We start from the raw sequence: 18,212 nt of genomic DNA on the forward strand, positions 1-18,212 counted from the left end.
ACTGTGTTTTGACTGATTTTTTTAGTTAGTCACCAATCTTCCTGTATCATTTCACATCTTTGTGAAATCTCACAATCAGATTTTTCAATTACTCTGGCAACTCTTTTCCATGTGGAGCCATGATGCAGACATGCAGATAGACACAGCCCATAGGTTCAATATTGGGAAAGTTCTGGTGTTCACGGGTCATTTTATAACCATGGTTCATGAAACTAGACTACTTGGAAATCCCAGGTGTACTCCATTTTGTTTCAGTGATTACAGGTTTTCTAACTTGTGTGTAAGCGATCATTGGTGTATTCACTTTTTTTACACTGAGTATAACAGCAACAAGTAATCTGAGGGAGAGAATAAGTGAACCACACAAGCTTTAAAAGAAGTGAATGTGAGGGAAGAAACACTGTAAACATTTTCTGTTCAAGGTGGAACAGAATAATCCAGGATGGGAAGACAGCACACTTTTCAGAATGGGGCACGGAAAGAGACAAGCCAGGTCTCAACTGCACAAAGAAAATTCAAACTTTTCCAGCCACCAATTTTTTTAAAAGGCATGTATTCTTTTAAGCAGGGTACCTATGGACCCTGCTTAAAAGAATAAAGGTCTTTTAAAGAAATTGGTGGCTGGAAAAGTTTGAATTTTCAAGGTGGAACAGAAACATTTCTTAATTTCAATATATTTAAATTATTAGATTAATATTTTTCGCTATTTAGTTTGAGTGTTTTAAGAATGATGGACAAAATTCATAAAGCTGCACGATGCAACTTTATTAAGCTTCGGTGCAGCGAAGCCTGTAGCCGATAGTTAAGAAGCAGCGGTTATTAGACCTCTACTTCCTAAATTACCCATACAAGTCCGATCGGGGTGATTGACAGCCTCTGCTGATGCACGATTGGCCCCGCGCTAGAAAGGGGCGGCATTGCACCAGCAGCTGCTGGTGCAATGATAAATGCAGGCAGCGTATTGCTGCCCGCTGGCCACGATAGCGGGTGAACAGGTTTACTGGTGCGAACCTTGTACGCCTGAAGCTTCTTAAATGTTGCCCTATAGCTCAACTATATTTTCAATTTTTTTATAACAAATTATTATTTATAATGCATAAAGTTTCACAGTTTTAACAAGCTTTAAACAAGTAGATTATCAGCAAAATATTCACATTTAATTAATATTTATTTTATACATAAATGATGACTGCAGTTTACTTTGTCAATTAACATCCATATGTTTATTAGTCTTCCATAGCGTTATCTGGAGCCATGGTGATTCAGCAAAAATATAAGCAACTCTCATTATTCAGTATTATCCTAAATACATAGTGCTGTGCAAACAAACTTGCATGTAACACTCTGTCTATCCATTGGGGTCTATTTATCAAAGGTCTGTCGGACCTCTCCGTATTCAGCATTGCACCAGCAGCTCTTGTGAGCTGCTGGTGCAATGCCGCCCCATGCAGACTCACGGCCAATCGGCCGCCAGCAGGGGATGTCAATCAGCCCGATCATACTCGATCGGGTTGAATTGTGGCGATCTCTGTCCGCCTCATCTGCTGCTTCATAACTTGCATTTCTGGCGAGTCTGAAGACTTGCCAGAAACACGGGCCCTCAAGCTCCATTCAGAGCTTGATAAATGGGCCTCTTTGTCTGATTGTCCAGACATTATAATATTACATCTGCTAAACGCAGGTTCCATGAGCCAGATTATTGCAGACTATTTGTGTAGAAAACATTGCTAAACAAAACAAACCATAAAAATAACCCAATGTTTGTCTTAAGTGGATGCTGTTGCACAGTAGCACTTTACAATCAAACACACAACCAAAACCCCACCCAGACACATTAAACTCTGATCACAGATTGCCCAGCCAAGCACTTCTGTCCATCTCACAGACCACGCTAATACTATCTAAGGACCATCCTAACTTTGTCCCATACCTGGCCCACAAAGTCACGTTGCCCTTTTCTTAAAATTAAAAAAAGGTTATCCAACACTGCAGCAAAAAATGCTGCACCAGTTATTATGAAATGTGGCATGCAGGTCAATTTTATTGTCCAATAGCTGCTTTTTGCTTGATTGAACAAGCAGTGGTTGCTGAGATATATACGTTTTTAAAGTCACTTTTTTTAATATATATTTTAAACATGCTCCATAGAAGGGGAAAAAAATTGAAAACATTAATAAAGAATATTGATGTTGAGAGTGTGGTATAACCCAGCATAAACCACACCCTTAGGGGGCGCCTCCAAACACAAATGACAAAAAATAGTAGTGTGAAAGGAAAAAGAGAAAATGGATGTACAACTCTATAAACACTATATCTACCAAACAATATCCATAGGAGATATGTGAAAAACAAGTTCCCATGTACAATAGTCCAAAGAAGTGTGGCAGCTCTCGGTTGTAGGATGGTCTTCCTATGATGTTAGATAACTGAAAAAAAGAAAAAAGGCGCCAACATGGCCTAGTAATGCAAAGATAAGTGGCTCCAATAAACACAAATCCAGATGTATACTCACAAGAGCAGCGCACCCTGTGGTGCTATTGATGCAGGCCGGAGCCTCGCAGTGGTCCAGCTCACTGTGGGATTGAAGTGGATACCCAGAAGATGTCCCTGAGGGGATTGATAGTAGATATCCCATGTGGACACAAAGTATATGCACATAGCCCAGTATTGTTAAGACAGAGAGACAAGTAAGTAAAGAATAAACTTACAAGATCCAATGCACCTCCTGGTGCATTAACAGCAGGCTGGGACCTAACAGTCGCCCAGCAGACTGGAAAACTCCCAGCAGGTCCTGGTCTTCCTCAGGTGGCTAATAGCAGCACAGCCCAATTATGTACTCACAAAAAATACACCAAAGGGCAAGCAAGTGTATTAAAATGTATAAAACTTTAATAAAAAGCGACGCGTTTCTCAGCTGACTAAGAGCTGTTTCCTCAGGCTAAAAAATATATTTCATAATGAAAATACACTTGCTATTTAACAGGATATGCATAATGAGAACACAATCTGATAGGTGCAACAATTAAGACAATTCATTAGTCACAACTGTGTATAATTAGTTGGTATGGTAACCTTTGTGAACTATCCATTTACTGCAGTCTTCAAAAACATATAAGCAGACAAAAGTTTTCCCATTTAAATGCACATAATTATTCAGAGATGACATAAATAAATAACATTTGGTAGTTGTGCAGAGCCCCACTACCAGTGCTATTCTGAGAGCAAATCAAACAAATATTTTTGTACATAACAAAGGTAAATATATACATATATACACATATATAAATATATATATATAACATTAATAAAGATGTGCTCAGAAGAAATATTTGCGGTATTTCATTTTTGCCATTAAATATGTATGTATGAGTATGTGTGTGTGTGTGTGTTACAGTTTACTTTGATTTTAAAAACAAAAAAAGTAAATTACAAAGGTTGGCTATTAACGCTCGGTAAGGGTTAAAACAAGCTGGCTCGTTGCACAGTGCTCTGCAGAACAAAATACATAATGTCACATAATGTCATATTTTTTTGTTAAATGGTATCCCACAAAAGCAATGGTTTAAACCCCATATAGGGGGATATTTATCAAAGGTCTGGCGGACCTGATCCGACAGTGCGGATCAGGTCCGCCAGACCTCGCTGAATGCGGAAAACAATACGCTCTCCGCATTCAGCATTGCACCAGCAGCTCTTGTGAACTGCTGGTGCAACGCCGCCCCCTACAAATTTGCGGCCAAACGGCCACCAGCAGAGAGGTGTCAATCAACCCAAATGTACTCGATCAGGTTGATTTTAGGCAATGTGTGTCCGCCTGCTCAGAGCAGGCGGACAGGGTTATAGAGCAGCAGTCTTTAGACCGCTGCTTCATAACTGCTGTTTCAGGCGAGCCTGTAGACTCGCCAGAAACACGGGCCCTCAAGCTCCATCCAGAGCTTGATAAATGGGCCCCATAGTCAGAATCTCCATAGTGTAGTAATGTAACCCCAGTAATGACTATATACAAATTTATATACAATTAGAAGATGTGCTAAATAAATATTAGCTTTTAAATATAAAATATATAGTCAAGATAGAAAAAATACCAGGGTATATGAGATTACCCTAGAACAGCAAGGGAATAAAAGGCACACATAAAAGACTTTCAAAAATGTATTAATAATAAGTTCCCAAAAACACATTTAAGTATATAGCGATATCTTATCTGTCAATTTCAGTCACCACTACAGACAGCAAAATCTAAAACATTTAAAGTGCACTGAGACCTAATTCTTTCCCTATACTATGGATCACAAAAAGACATCATAAACAGTAAGGGGTTAACCAAGAAACTTATGTTTATAGCGAATTGTACAAAAATCTAATGTTTATAGGACATTTATGATAAGTAGGCAAAATACATGTGATACATATGGCTGCAATCCAAACAGAGGTGAACTATATTTTGTATCAAAAAGCGCTTTTTTTACTCTTTGTATGTACCAGGGAATCTCCTCTTAAGGCAAATAAATGTGCCGCAATTAGTATTGCTGGATAAAGAGTCTCTAGCAAGTGTAGCAATTCAGTTGAAAAACACAGCATATACGGCATATACTTAGCTTAAGTCCTCCGGTTTTTGTTGTTTCCACTTGTCTTCAGCATGCAAGCACCTGTGATGATTACTTGGCGTGTGACGTCAGCAATAGTGGGAGTGGTATAGCGTCACCAGGGACTGTGAGTGGCTGTAGACAGGAGGATCCAGTTGAATCGAATTTGCATCGTATATTCACCTATCGTATAGGCACAACTTCCATTGCACTCCAATAGCACACTCCTCAAACCACTTACTCCACTGTCGGAGTCACACCAGAAGAATTCGTAGCTCACTTGAAATGTACAGCTGCATGTATAGAGCCAAAATGTCTCTGAAGAAACATGAGATTCAGGGAAAAGGTCTAGACAGGTGCACTAGAAATCCTGGCCCACGGTACATTCAGCAGGTACCTGGGTTCTCATAAACACATAGTGCCAACGCACGTTTCTCCCCCACCTCCAGTATGTGTTACAGGGGATCATCAGGGCATGTGGAGTCCTCAGTGGACATCTTCTTTTATGCAGATACCTAATTGCTTACAGGTGTTTTTTCCCAAGTATCCTTGCAACACCTTAAAGCTGTATCACTTTTAACCCTGTATACAAAAAAGCCTCTCAAAACTCAAAATTGTGTTAGAAAGAAATAACTAAATAAATTTTGGTTCAACCTAATTCCTGGTTACCCCCAATACTTTCAAATACACAATAGAAGAGAGATAGAAATTACCCTCTATCCTGGCGCACACTTCAAACAGATGTTTATTATATTAAAAAATGAAAATTTACAAAAAGTGGACAAATTCAAGCTTATCGTTTAAACCTTTTGGGAATCTAGTTCCCAGTCTGTAGATCCATTTGGCCTCTTTTTGCAGGAGGACCCTATCATTATTGCCACCACGTCCATTTGTGATGCCTTTATCTATTATGATAAACTTCAATGAATCTACATTTTTATTATGTACATTACAAAAATGCCTGGCAACATTAGTTTCTCTGGAGTGAAGAATATCGTCCCTGTGCTCCTGTACTCGGTCCTTTACCAATCTTTTCGTTTTTCCAACGTAAAACACCGGACAGGAGCACCGCAGAAGATATATCACCCCTTCCGATTTGCAGTTAAAAAAGAATCTTATGTCAAAAATCTTTCCATCCTGGACAGAGAATTGTTTAGTGCTATCCATGTGGGCACAGTATACACAGTGCCCACATGGAAAGCTACCCTTAATACCTCTGTCCTTTCTCAGCCAATCAGAGGCCGAGGGGCCCCTTGAAAATTGGCTCTTCACCAATTTGTCTTTTAAACTCTGTGCTTTTCTAGCTGTCAGCAATGGGGTATCCCCCATCACACTGTTCACTTTTTCATCAAGGGATAAGATGTGCCAATTTTTCTTGAAAACTGACCTTAGACTTTCCCATTGATTATTAAAATTAGAGATAAATCTAATTTTGCTATTTTCATTTTTAGAATTATTACGATACAGTAAGTCATCCCTAGACATATTTCTGGCTTTCCAGAGAGATTTCTTGAGGCACTTATTGGAATAACCTCTTTTTAGGAATCTCTCTTTCATTAAGGCTGCATGAATGTCAAACTTGGAAAGAGAGGAGCAGTTTCTCCTCAGACGGAGGAATTGGCCATACGGAATCCCTTTTTTGAGGTGGTTCGGATGGCTACTACCTGCATGTAATATATTGTTAGTTGCGTTCTTTTTCCTGTAGTTTTCCGTCACTATTCTTACTCCCTCTTTTTTCAAAGTCACATCTAGAAAGTTGAGTTCTACTGTATTGGTTTCTGACTTCAGGGTGATGTTCTTGTCGTTGTGGTTAAGGGCAGCAACGAATTCATTGAATTCTTCTGCCGTCCCATCCCACAAGACAAGAACATCATCCACTTATCTAATCCATAGTAGCACTTTGTCCTCAAAGATCCTTGAATAATACTCAAAGATCTCTGATTCCCAAAGGCCCAGATGTAAACATGCATATGTGGGGGCACACACTGCCCCCATCGCTGTCCCGCACAGTTGGCGAAAGATCTGTCCGTCAAATGAAAAAATATTGTTTTTCAAGACAAACTCTAACAGGGAATAGACAAATTCAGTGTGTTCAGCATATGTAGGTCCTCTAGTTTCTAAGAACCTCCTTATTGCGGCTAAGCCTATTTTATGTGGTATGGAGGAGTAAAGACCCTCTACATCAAGAGATGCCAGAATGGTATTTTCATTTACTACTACTCCATCCAACTTTCTCAAAAGGTCGGCTGTATCTTTAACATATGATGTTAAGGTTAGCAAAAAGGGTCGTAGATATTTATCAACATACTCCCCAATTTTTTCCGTGGCACTCCCTATTCCCGAGACTATAGGCCTTCCCGGGGGGCACTGCATATTTTTATGTAGCTTTGGCAATACATAAAAAACAGGCATAACTGGGTGCTCAGGATATAGGAATTTTAACTCATTTTGGGTAATTACCCCTTTGCTTCTTGCATCGTTCAAAAGTTTAAAAAGGGAATTTTGGATATGGACCAAAGGGTTGCCACCAATTTTCTCATATTGCTTTTTGTTATTCAGCTGCCGTTTAACTTCATTCACATATAAATGCTCATCAAGTAAAACCAAATTACCGCCCTTATCGGCAGGCTTCATCACCAAACCTTTGGCCATACTTAATTCTTTTAGTGCTATTCTTTCCCTTGGTTTTAGGTTGTCAAAAGTTTGTTGGCTCGATATATCTTCTATATCTCTCTCCATTTGTTTTACAAATAGATTAACCGCTGGAACCAGGGAAAGTGAAGGCATATATGTTGATTTAGGTTTAAAGGCATACTTTCTATCCACCAAAGATTCTCTCTGTGTGTCATCATCAAAAACAGCTTGGTTTTCAGCAAGAAGTAACTCTAAATCATTAAGGGCCACTTGATCAGTTGCATCTAACATGTAGTTGTTATCTGATTTAGATTTCATAATGACAGACAGGACAATCTTTCTTGCAAAAAGATGTAGGTCTTTTATGACCTCAAATTTGTCAATTGGTGTATTGGGGCAAAAGGACATACCTTTTTTAAGGAGTTCGATATGAGCTAGGTTTAGAGGAAAAGAGGAAAGGTTTACTATCTGTAATTCCTCATCCATTGGGGTTCTTAAAAGCCCCTGCGTAATCCCCTCCCTCTGTACCTCCCCCTGCTCTGTGGAGCCTGATCCCCTCTCCCTCTCTTTTCTCTGGTAGGATATCTCTTCTCCTTCCCTTGCCCCCCATAAGGGTCTCTTCCTTTTTCCCCTTCTGTTTTTCCTCCTCCTTCTGTTTGTGTATTTACTGGGGAGTTTTTTGAGGGTCCTGATTCTGAGTCTGACATATCAGTCCCGGAGTCATAAGTCCCTTTCTGAGATTTATATGTGTAAACCCTACCATTTTTATAATCATCCTGATCTCTCCTTAGTTTCCTACATTTTCTTGATTTAATATCAGTTTTCAACTTAGAGATATTCGAGCTTGTTTCTCCATTCAATTTCTCAAATTTAGGGTCACATTCGAAAGAGTTAACCTTGATCATTGCTGTTTCTGCTTCCCCCTTTACTTTCTCTAACCTTTTATTATTTCTTTTGATCATCATTTCCATTAGATCAAGGGAGGTTGAGGAGAGTTTCTCATTCCATTCTTCTATGAAAGAGTCTCCCTCCTCATCCTCCCTTGTATTGGCACCTGGATCAAGTGACAATCTTAATCCCCTAGGGATTATTTTCTTTTCAATATAATTTGCCAGACTAGCATTTTCTGCCTTAATTTTCAATTGTCTACTCAAAAGGTATCTATATTTTCTGAAAGCACTGAAAATTGTTACCACTTCTTCATCATTCTCATCATTCCCCCCACTAATATCATTAGCCAGAGAATCTTTAAGTTTCTTGGTTAACCCCTTACTGTTTATGATGTCTTTTTGTGATCTATAGTATAGGGAAAGAATTAGGTCTCAGTGCACTTTAAATGTTTTAGATTTTGCTGTCTGTAGTGGTGACTGAAATTGACAGATAAGATATCGCTATATACTTAAATGTGTTTTTGGGAACTTATTATTAATAAATTTTTGAAAGTCTTTTATGTGTGCCTTTTATTCCCTTGCTGTTCTAGGGTAATCTCATATACCCTGGTATTTTTTCTATCTTGACTATATATTTTATATTTACTATAAGGGTGGCACCATTCAAAGCAAATTAGCAATATTACCTACTCTCTCACGCCCCCTAAAATTAGCTTTTAAATACTTTAATTTACTTACGGATCATGATGGACTTGATATATGTTAACAAAAATGCATGTGTCCTTAGGGATAAAATATCCATTTAAAAACGTGTCTGTGACTGTACTGTAACATGAAAAAGTAAAATAGATGTACATAAAACTTCAGTTGGCGTGCATTTTATTTAAAAATGTTTAAAGTTAAAAAAAACTTTTTTGAAATATATATATTTTATAATCCATTTGTAAAAATATACAGTAAGATGCAGAGCTTTATTTTCAATGTATAGCTTAAATAACAGGAACAATGAAATGTAATTGCAAGTTACCACTTTAGAAAAACAACGTATGGGCTAGATTTGAATTAAACTACAAAAATGGAACCACTATTAAAATAATGTGAGCAGATTTGTAATAGCAAGGGGATTCTGATACAAAAGTAAAAATTTAACTGATATCATTTAGCGGCATTGCAATGTTTGCGTGTTGTTAATTAATACTAGTGCCTTATTGGATAAAAAGAGCACCCGACTATGGGGCCTATTTATCAAAGCGTCAACTGAAAATACACTGGAATTCCACTTCGTAAATTGTCGTGAGATTGATCTGTCATAGTTATCAAAGCATCAAGATTGAAAACCGTGTTGTTCGAGCGGAATCGTGTTTATTCGTCCTCATAATCGGCACTATTTGAAGCTCTCACAAAGTTATCAAAAATTCTGCAGTTACTCTCGCATCTTTTCTGACTCAGCATACCTAGTTTTCAATCCGCCACCCTTGAGGTCGCGGATGCCATAGAACTCCATGGGAGTCGGGAAAACACAGAAAGCTTATGTTCGATGCTGCAAAAGAATGAAGTATATTACATAATAAAAGTAAATTAGATTATTTTTAAAATTGTATACCCTTTCTAAATGAAACAATAATATTGCTCCACATTTGGTGCACTAGGGATACAAATGAAAAATACATTATTACTTATGGATTATGCTACAACTTTGTCTCTCATTACAAAGCAAGGGGACAACTTCCTTTTAATTTGCTGGAAAAATATATGTGCACCCTGTTTAAGCCATGTAATACAGGTCCCACGAATATTTCCACCACTTTTGATTGGAATATGCATAAACACATGATTTATGACAGCCAATCTGATTCAAATACACATTATAAACTAACACTAACGAATCAAATTTCTTGAAACTTGTGTCATTGATCACTCATCAGAACTTGTAAGTTCCATTTGTTACATTGTGCATTATACTTTGAAAGTATGTATATGTGAAATTAGTATTAAAGATAAACATTGATGCTGACATTAGGACACACAGGGGCCCATTTATCAAGCTCCGAATGGAGCTTGAAGGGCCGTGTTTCTGGCGAGTCTTAAGACTCGCCAGAAACAGCAGTTATGAAGCAGCGGTCTAAAGACCGCTGCTCCATAACCCTGTCCAATCGCCGCAATTCAACCTGATCGAATACGATCGGGTTGATTGACACCTCCCTGCTGGCGGCCGATTGGCCGTGAGTCAGCAGGGGCGGCGTTGCACCAGCAACTCTTGTTAGCTGCTGGTGCAATGCTGAATACGGAGAGCGTATTGCTCTCCACATTCAGTGAGGTCTTGTGGACCTGATCCGCACTGTCAGATCAGGTGCGCAAGACCTTTCATAAATAGGCCTCACAGTGTAATATTTTAGAGAAGGATTTTAAAATTGAAATTGATGTTTAATTCAATAGAATCTTAAAGTGAAGGTAAAGCTACCCTCTCCGCTATCCTCAGTTACATAGTTCATTTAAATTAAATAGGACTTTCATTCATCTTTTTTTTAAGAGTTATATGTAAATGCATATTTTGCCGCAATTAAACTATGTTTTTTCATACTTACAATTCAACCCGTTTTTTCAATGTCTTTTTACTTCCTGATCACATTGTCCTATCTACCAATTGAATTTCTGGCCGATCGGCGGCCGTGAAGTGACATCATCCTACAATGTATGGGATTGCGCATGCGGCAAATATTTTTAAGCCAGCGTTATGTTGGACGCGCGTTCCTGAGTCGCGCATGCGCATATATTAAACACATAAACTAGTTAGATTATATGAATCAGGGATACCTGTCACTAGTTACAATCAGTTTTTAAGCACACATGCTATTATCAAGTGTTCTATCAGTCTGTAATCTGTAGCATGTTGATTGCTAATATAGTGGAACAGATATTAGTGTCATAGGAGGTCAGGCTGACTACCGCTAAAAGAGGGGTTATGCACAGGGTCACTGGTTGTGCTCTATGTTCTTCATAACTACAGTAATAGGATTTGTTAATAAATCATATGATTGGGATAGAATTCCACTATAGTTCATTTTATATTTTACGATCGTAATATAACACCCAAAACAAAGCAATAGTCTATGCACATTAGCGGTTACTAGATATGCAGTATAGAAGATCGCATCACTGCCACTATACACCGTTACTCACAGTCTATTGTGCTGAGTTAGATTAGCTTTATGGCGGCGATCTGGTTTTTAAACAGTCAGAGTCAAAGCCGACACCAACTATGCACACAAGTTTCCCACCGTATTACCACCACATTTTTTAAAGTACCCGCTTTGACCACTAAAAAGGAGGTGCCAATAAAGGCCAACAATTAAATAGTTTTCTATTTGTTAGAGAAGCAGTGCAATCATATTATTTATTAACAAATCCTATTACTGTAGTTATGAAGAACATAGAGCACAACCAGTGACCCGGTGCATAACCCCTCTTTTAGCGGTAGTCAGCCTGACCTCCTATGACACCAATATCTGTTCCACTATATTAGCAATCACCATGCTACAGATTACAGACTGATAGAACACTATCAATTACTTTCTGTAACTCGTAACGAAAGGAAGGAAAAGCAGCTGCTATCTCTATCGTACAATATAGTAATGAATGAATATTGCTATTCATTCAATACTATGTTGCAAAGATGAATGACGCATGCGCTGTAATACACACAGGACGGGATTACCGCAAGTTAATGCGCATGCGCAAATCGTATACTCGCCGTGCACGAGCCTTGTAGACACGTATAGAGCGGGTGGGACTGCTCTATACGTCACAATATGAAAAATCAGGAAATGGCTCGTAGGAGGAGTTTAACGGAACGGTAGGGAAAAATCAAAGCCAAATATTATAATAATAAGTAATATTTTTTAAAAAATAACTTAGCGATTCTGTATTTCATATGTTTAAAAGTACAATACTTCACAAAGACTGCTCTAACTTTACCTTCACTTTAAGCTGATAGCTCAAAGGGATAGACCACTTAACTTAACGGTCATGATTCAGCTATAGCAGAAATTAAAATCACCTCTTTACTGTCATGTTATTTTCAGTGTATTTCTTTCTTCTCTTGAATTTCATTTTCAGTAAGAAATGTAATCTTATATGCCAGCCCATTTTATAACACCTGTGAAGGGGTGGTTTTTAAAAATAGATTGCAATCAGGAAAGGTTAGACAGGTGCAGAGAGAAACAGGAAACTCCAAAATATTCTTTCATGATTTGGATAGAACATACAATTTTAAACAACTTTCCAATTTACTTCTATTATCAAATTTGCTTCATTCTCTTGTTATCCTTTGCTGAAGGAACATCATTGCACTACTGGCAGAAAATAGAAGTGAATTTGAAAGTGTTTTAAATACATATGATACTCTGATTACATGTTATATTCGCAATTATTCCTGCTCAGAATAATAATACATTTACAATATATATAGTACATATAGTGGTATAAATAAACACAGTGATATGAGAGACAATATTGTTTAGAACAAAAAAAGGAACTTAGGGACATGTTAATATCTTTACATGGATGGCGCCAGATTCACAGCCTGTATCTGACAGGCTTGCAGAGAAGCGCTCTGGAACGTTGCGGTCTCGCCGGACCGGAAGTGACTTACAAATGGGCGTGCCAGATGTTCCAGAGTGCTTCTCTGCAAGCCTGTCAGATACAGGCTGTGAGTCCGGCGCCATCTTTCAAAGTGGAATACCTTAGAGGGACCAAAACTACCCAGTTGTTTGTATAACATCTACAGGTACCCTCCACCACCATTATTTTTCACTTTATTCCTCCATCCTGTGCAAACGGAACTTAACAGCCAATATCACTGACATTGTGATTATTATCGTTTGCTCCAAGTGACAAATCTCATTTCTTTGTTGAAAGTTGTTCTCATTCCACTTTTGGGAATTTTAATTATAAGCACAGACATCGGTTTGTGTTTAAATAAAAGGAATATATATATATATATATATATATATATATATATATATATATATATATATATATATATATATATATATATATATAACAGATTTAATCTACAGCATACAGATGAAATTCTACACTGAAAGTTAAAGAATACCATACTCCACAAGAGGAGAAGGATATCCTAAAGGTACTAAAACGAAAGAAGTACCATATTCCTACAAGTACCATACTCCAACAAGGCACCAAGGGACAAACATCTTTAATAAAGAAAGGGATTTACTCCCTCCAACGAAAAAGTATTCTTACTTTTTATACTGTATTGGTCACTAGTATATTCATAATGCACCATAAATTGTTTTCTGTTTATGTTTCCTCCATTCTATGAGCGCTACAGTCTGGGACCCTCAACTCTCACCCATATATATATAAAAAAGTATGTGCAAGTATATATGTACAAATTATAGCATTAATAATAATTTATAAAATAAATAAAAAATAGGACTTCTAGAAATAGAAATACACATTAATTTCTGTGAAAGTATCATAGAACAAATAAATATAAAAATAACTTTCTATGAGAGATATTGTTTGATGAGGTATAAATCAATCTATTCCTTGGACATTAACAGATGAAAAATACAAGATTAGCTTTAGAGAAATGTGCTTGTTCATGGACAGTAATTATGAAATTGTATAAATAAAGTTGAGAAAAACCTGAATAAACACGATATCGATGACTGTTAGTTAACAGCAGTCCGATGCTCTTCGCACCGTACTTGACATGCATGTTTTTGACAGCTTTTTTGGTAAATAAGGAGATCGTATTCAGGTCCACGGCAGCAATGTCTGGTGATGCCTGCCGAGCATATTGACGCGGGCGAATGCTACATAGTTGACACTTTGATAAATAGGCCCCTAAGCATCTAATTACCTTTATTGACTATATTTTGAAATTAAAATAATGTTCTAAAAGGGGTGACTTGTTTCTTGGACTAGGAAGGAGCACCCGGGGTGGGGATCAAAAGAATGTTTGGAAACATTTTTAAAGCATCTGCTGGTAACTACTATGACTTTAGAAATACAACCCCAATTCCAAAAAAAGTTGGGGCAGTATGGAAAATGCAAAAAACAAACAAACAAAAAGAGTCATTTGAAAATTCAATTCACCCTATAATATATTGAAAACACAATATTAAGACATTATTTGATGTTTTACTTTGTGAATTTAATGTATTTTTTAAAATATACACTCATTTTAAATCTGATGACTACAACACGTTACAAAAAGTTGGGACATGGGCAATTTAGGACTAATATATGATTTGCCAAGTTGAAATAAGAATGTGATGTGAAACAGGTGAGGCAATAGTGTAATCATGGTATATAAGTAGCCTTCAAGAAATGCTTAGTCCTTCAAGAGCAAGGATGGGTCAAGGCTCACCAATTTGCCAACAGATGCGTCAGCGAATAATCCAACACTTTGAGAACAACATTTCCCAAAGACAAATCGGTAGGATTTGGGGCATTTCACAGTCTACAGTGCACAATATAATTAAAAGATTTAAGGAATCCGGTCAAATCTTGGGGGCCTATTTAACAAAGGTCTGTCGGACCTGATCCGACAATGCTGATCAGGTCTGACAGACCTCGCTGAAAGCGGAGAGCAATACACTCTCCGTATTCAGCATTGCACCAGCAGCTCTTGTGAGCTGCTGGTGCAACGCCGCCCACTGCAGATTCGCGGCCAACCAGCCGCCAGCAGAGAGGTGTCTGTCAGGGTTATGGAGCAGCAGTCTTTAGACCGCTGCTTCATAACTGCTGTTTCTGGCGAGCCTGCAGGCTTGCCAGAAACACGGGCCCTCAAGCTCCATCCGGAGCTTGATAAATGGGCCCATTGGTGTGTAAAAGGCAAGTCTAAAAAACACTTTTGAATGCGCGTAATCTTTGATCCCTCATGAGTCTATCATGGATATCCTGACATGGGCTTGGGAATACTTTGATAAACCTTTGTCAGTCAACACCATTTGCCGCTGCATCCACAGATGCAAGTTAAGGCTTTACTATGCAAAGCAGAAGCCATACATCAACACTGTCTAGAAGCGCTTCCGACTTCTCTGGGCTCGGTCTCATCTGAGATTATCAGTAGAACAGTGGAATAGTGTTTTGTGGTCCGACGAGTCAACGTTTCAAATAGTTTTTGGAAAAAACAGCCATAGTGTTCTCCAGGCCAGAGAGGAAAAGGACCATTCAGCATCAGGTCCTAAAGTCAGCATCTGTCATGGTATGGGGATGTCAAAGTAAAAATTAGACCAGTACAAAAAAATGCTGTCTTCAAAAATAAAAATCCCTTTATTACTGAAGGACAGGGATCAACATAGAATACAACGTTTTGGGGCGGTCCCCTTAGTCATGTGATATCATTCTGTAATGCAATGCCTTAATGTATAGCAGTTTCAATAAATCTATTACAATAATTAGTTAATTACAATTCAATTGATAGCAAAGGCAGATAATATGTAAAAAATCAAGAAAACACACACATTTGATAAAATAGTTAAAAACATGTTGCATAACATCCTAAATGTAATATTGTAACCAGCAAAGTGTATCCAGCTAGACACCCTTAGAAAACATATGAAATATTTTTAACATTTATACATTCTTAACATTTTTAGAGGCCCAATGTAAAATTGTTAAAGCTATAATTCATATGTTAATTAAACAGAGAAAACCATGAATACTGTCGTAAATTTGAATACATCCTTAATAAATGTTCCTTCGACATCCTGGTCTTAACCGTTGAATATCTACAAAAGGAAATTGATACCATTAAAGATTCCATAGCCATGGTTGAAGCTGAACTATACAGTTCCCTAAAAGCGGATGTATGGGAAAAAATGTTGGCTGACAATAAAACAAAAAACAAAGTCCACAGAACCCAGTCTTAAGAATAATCTTTGTCTTTTATTCCAGCATCATGGCAAAAAACAGCAACCAGCAACGTTGACAGATTAGTATGTGTCACACAATATAACCCATACAGCCAAGAAATCAATCACATTCTAAAAAGGTATTGGCACATATTGTAACAAAGACATAGTACACTTTCAACAATATCCACATATGGCCTACAGACATGTTCCCAGTTTGAAAGATTTAATTGTTAAAAATGATATAGGAACAAATAAAACAGGTCACCAAGGTTACATTACCTCTAAAAACAAGGGCACCTACCCATGCTTAGGATGTGCCAGTTGTAATTCAGTCATAAAGGGAAGTGAATTTTTCCATCCCCATACTGGGAAAAAAATTTGGATTAAAGAATTTTACACATGTGAATCATCCTTTGTTATATATTTAATAAAATGTCCATGCTCTAGGATTTATTTAGGTGAAACAGCACGAAAAATCAAAGACAGACTTAGCCAACACAGGTCTAACATCAGATGTGGTGACAGAAAGGCACCGGTAACTTGTCACTTCCTAGAAGAAGGGCACAACATATCTTGTTTTTTTAAGAATTTTTTTTAATTAAATTCTATCTTGTTGGCCAAACATTTAGTTTTTTTTATATAAAAAACTCTTTTAACAGTGTTGTATGTAAAATTGTTTTGTAACTTTGAACACTAGGTGGCAGTATCTATTGAATTTGAAATGTGAAAGTGATTAAATAGTTAATGTATGAGGTATATAAGGAGCAACACACAGGTACTCTGTATTAGCATGATTAAGGGTGAATAACCTGAAACGTTGCTGGTTGCTGTTTTATGCAATGATGCTGGAATAAAAGACAAAGATTATTCTTAAGACTGGGTGCTGTGGACTTTGTTTTTTTGTGATTTGAGGGGTGTTTGCAGTTGCCCCTATATCACTGGCACCAGGTACAGTGCTGTTTGTTATTTGGACTGTTGACAATAAGACACAGATGACAGAGTTGCGCAAAAACATTGAGGAGCGCTAAAGAGTTAAATTCCTCCATGACAATCAGCACTACACTACAGGTAGAGTGTATTGCTGGGTCTATGGCCCATATGGCAAAGAACACTGCATCACTTCCGGTCATGTTAGACACCAAAGACATCATGCGGAGAACGCCAGCAGCAACTCAGAGTCATCGCCTTTTTCTAATAAAGGACCGGATTCGGTACCGACGGAGGGGGAGAAAACATCACCCCAGGATACAACAAAGCAAAGCAGCAAAAAGTGAAGGACAATGCTCCATGTCGGACCACACAAGCGAACAAGCAGACATAGTGGTAAATATATCACAGCATGTTCTGAAAGACCCAGAGAAAAAGGTGTTACAGAAAGGATTGTCATTTTGCCTTGCTAAAACCTGTGATTTTTTTTCACCTTGCAACAAGATCTACATATGTCTTTTAGGTCTGTGAGACTTAAATATTGGCACCGTAAATTTGGAAAATCTGACTGATTTGAATATCAAGAGGTGTTTCCAAGCAATACACATCATTGTATTGAGACTTTTGAGAATTTAGTTTTGAATGATGTCTCTAAACTTAGACAGAACATCCAAAAAGCTTGTAAGCTTAATCAGGGTGGTCCTGCTAACTTCACCATAGTGGAGTGCCAGGCCCTAAGGGTGGTGCCATTGTGGTGATGGATATACAGGACTACGTACAGGAAAGAAATTTACTCTCAGTTGGAGATGGGCCAGATCTATACTTTGACTGAATTTAACCCTGTGTTTAACATCGCAAAGAAAATTACAAATATTGTTCAGTGTGCACAAAAAAATGACATCATTAATAAGGATACAGACAAATTTTTGGTAGTGTAGGACCCCAAGACTCTAGTGTTCTATGTACTACCAAAGATTCACAAACCTCTTATCAGTCCCCCTGGTTCCCCTATTGTGGCAGGAACCAATTCTATATTTTCTCATATAGCTGTTTTCCTAGATAAAATCTTATGTTCACATGTGGAACAATCAAACACATTCATTAGGGATACGGGTGATTTCCTAGAGAAGTTACATAATTTGCATATGTGTACAGATAAATTCATACTGTATTCCCTTGATGTTACCAGCCTTTATACGGCTATTACACAGAGTGGATTGGGGGCTGTTAGATTGGATTGGGGGCTGTTCCTGTAGTCTTTATAATGAGGGACAGATACA

The 18,212-nt window shown here is 37.8% G+C and overlaps 1 pseudogene; it reads right to left on the minus strand.

The window, feature by feature from the left end:
- Nucleotides 1-217: 217 nt before the first annotated feature.
- Nucleotides 218-18,212, minus strand: part of LOC128647191 (cytochrome P450 1A1-like) — a 40,882-nt pseudogene continuing 22,887 nt past the window's right edge.

Source organism: Bombina bombina, chromosome 2, assembly GCF_027579735.1.
Source record: "Bombina bombina isolate aBomBom1 chromosome 2, aBomBom1.pri, whole genome shotgun sequence".
NCBI lineage: Eukaryota > Metazoa > Chordata > Amphibia > Anura > Bombinatoridae > Bombina > Bombina bombina.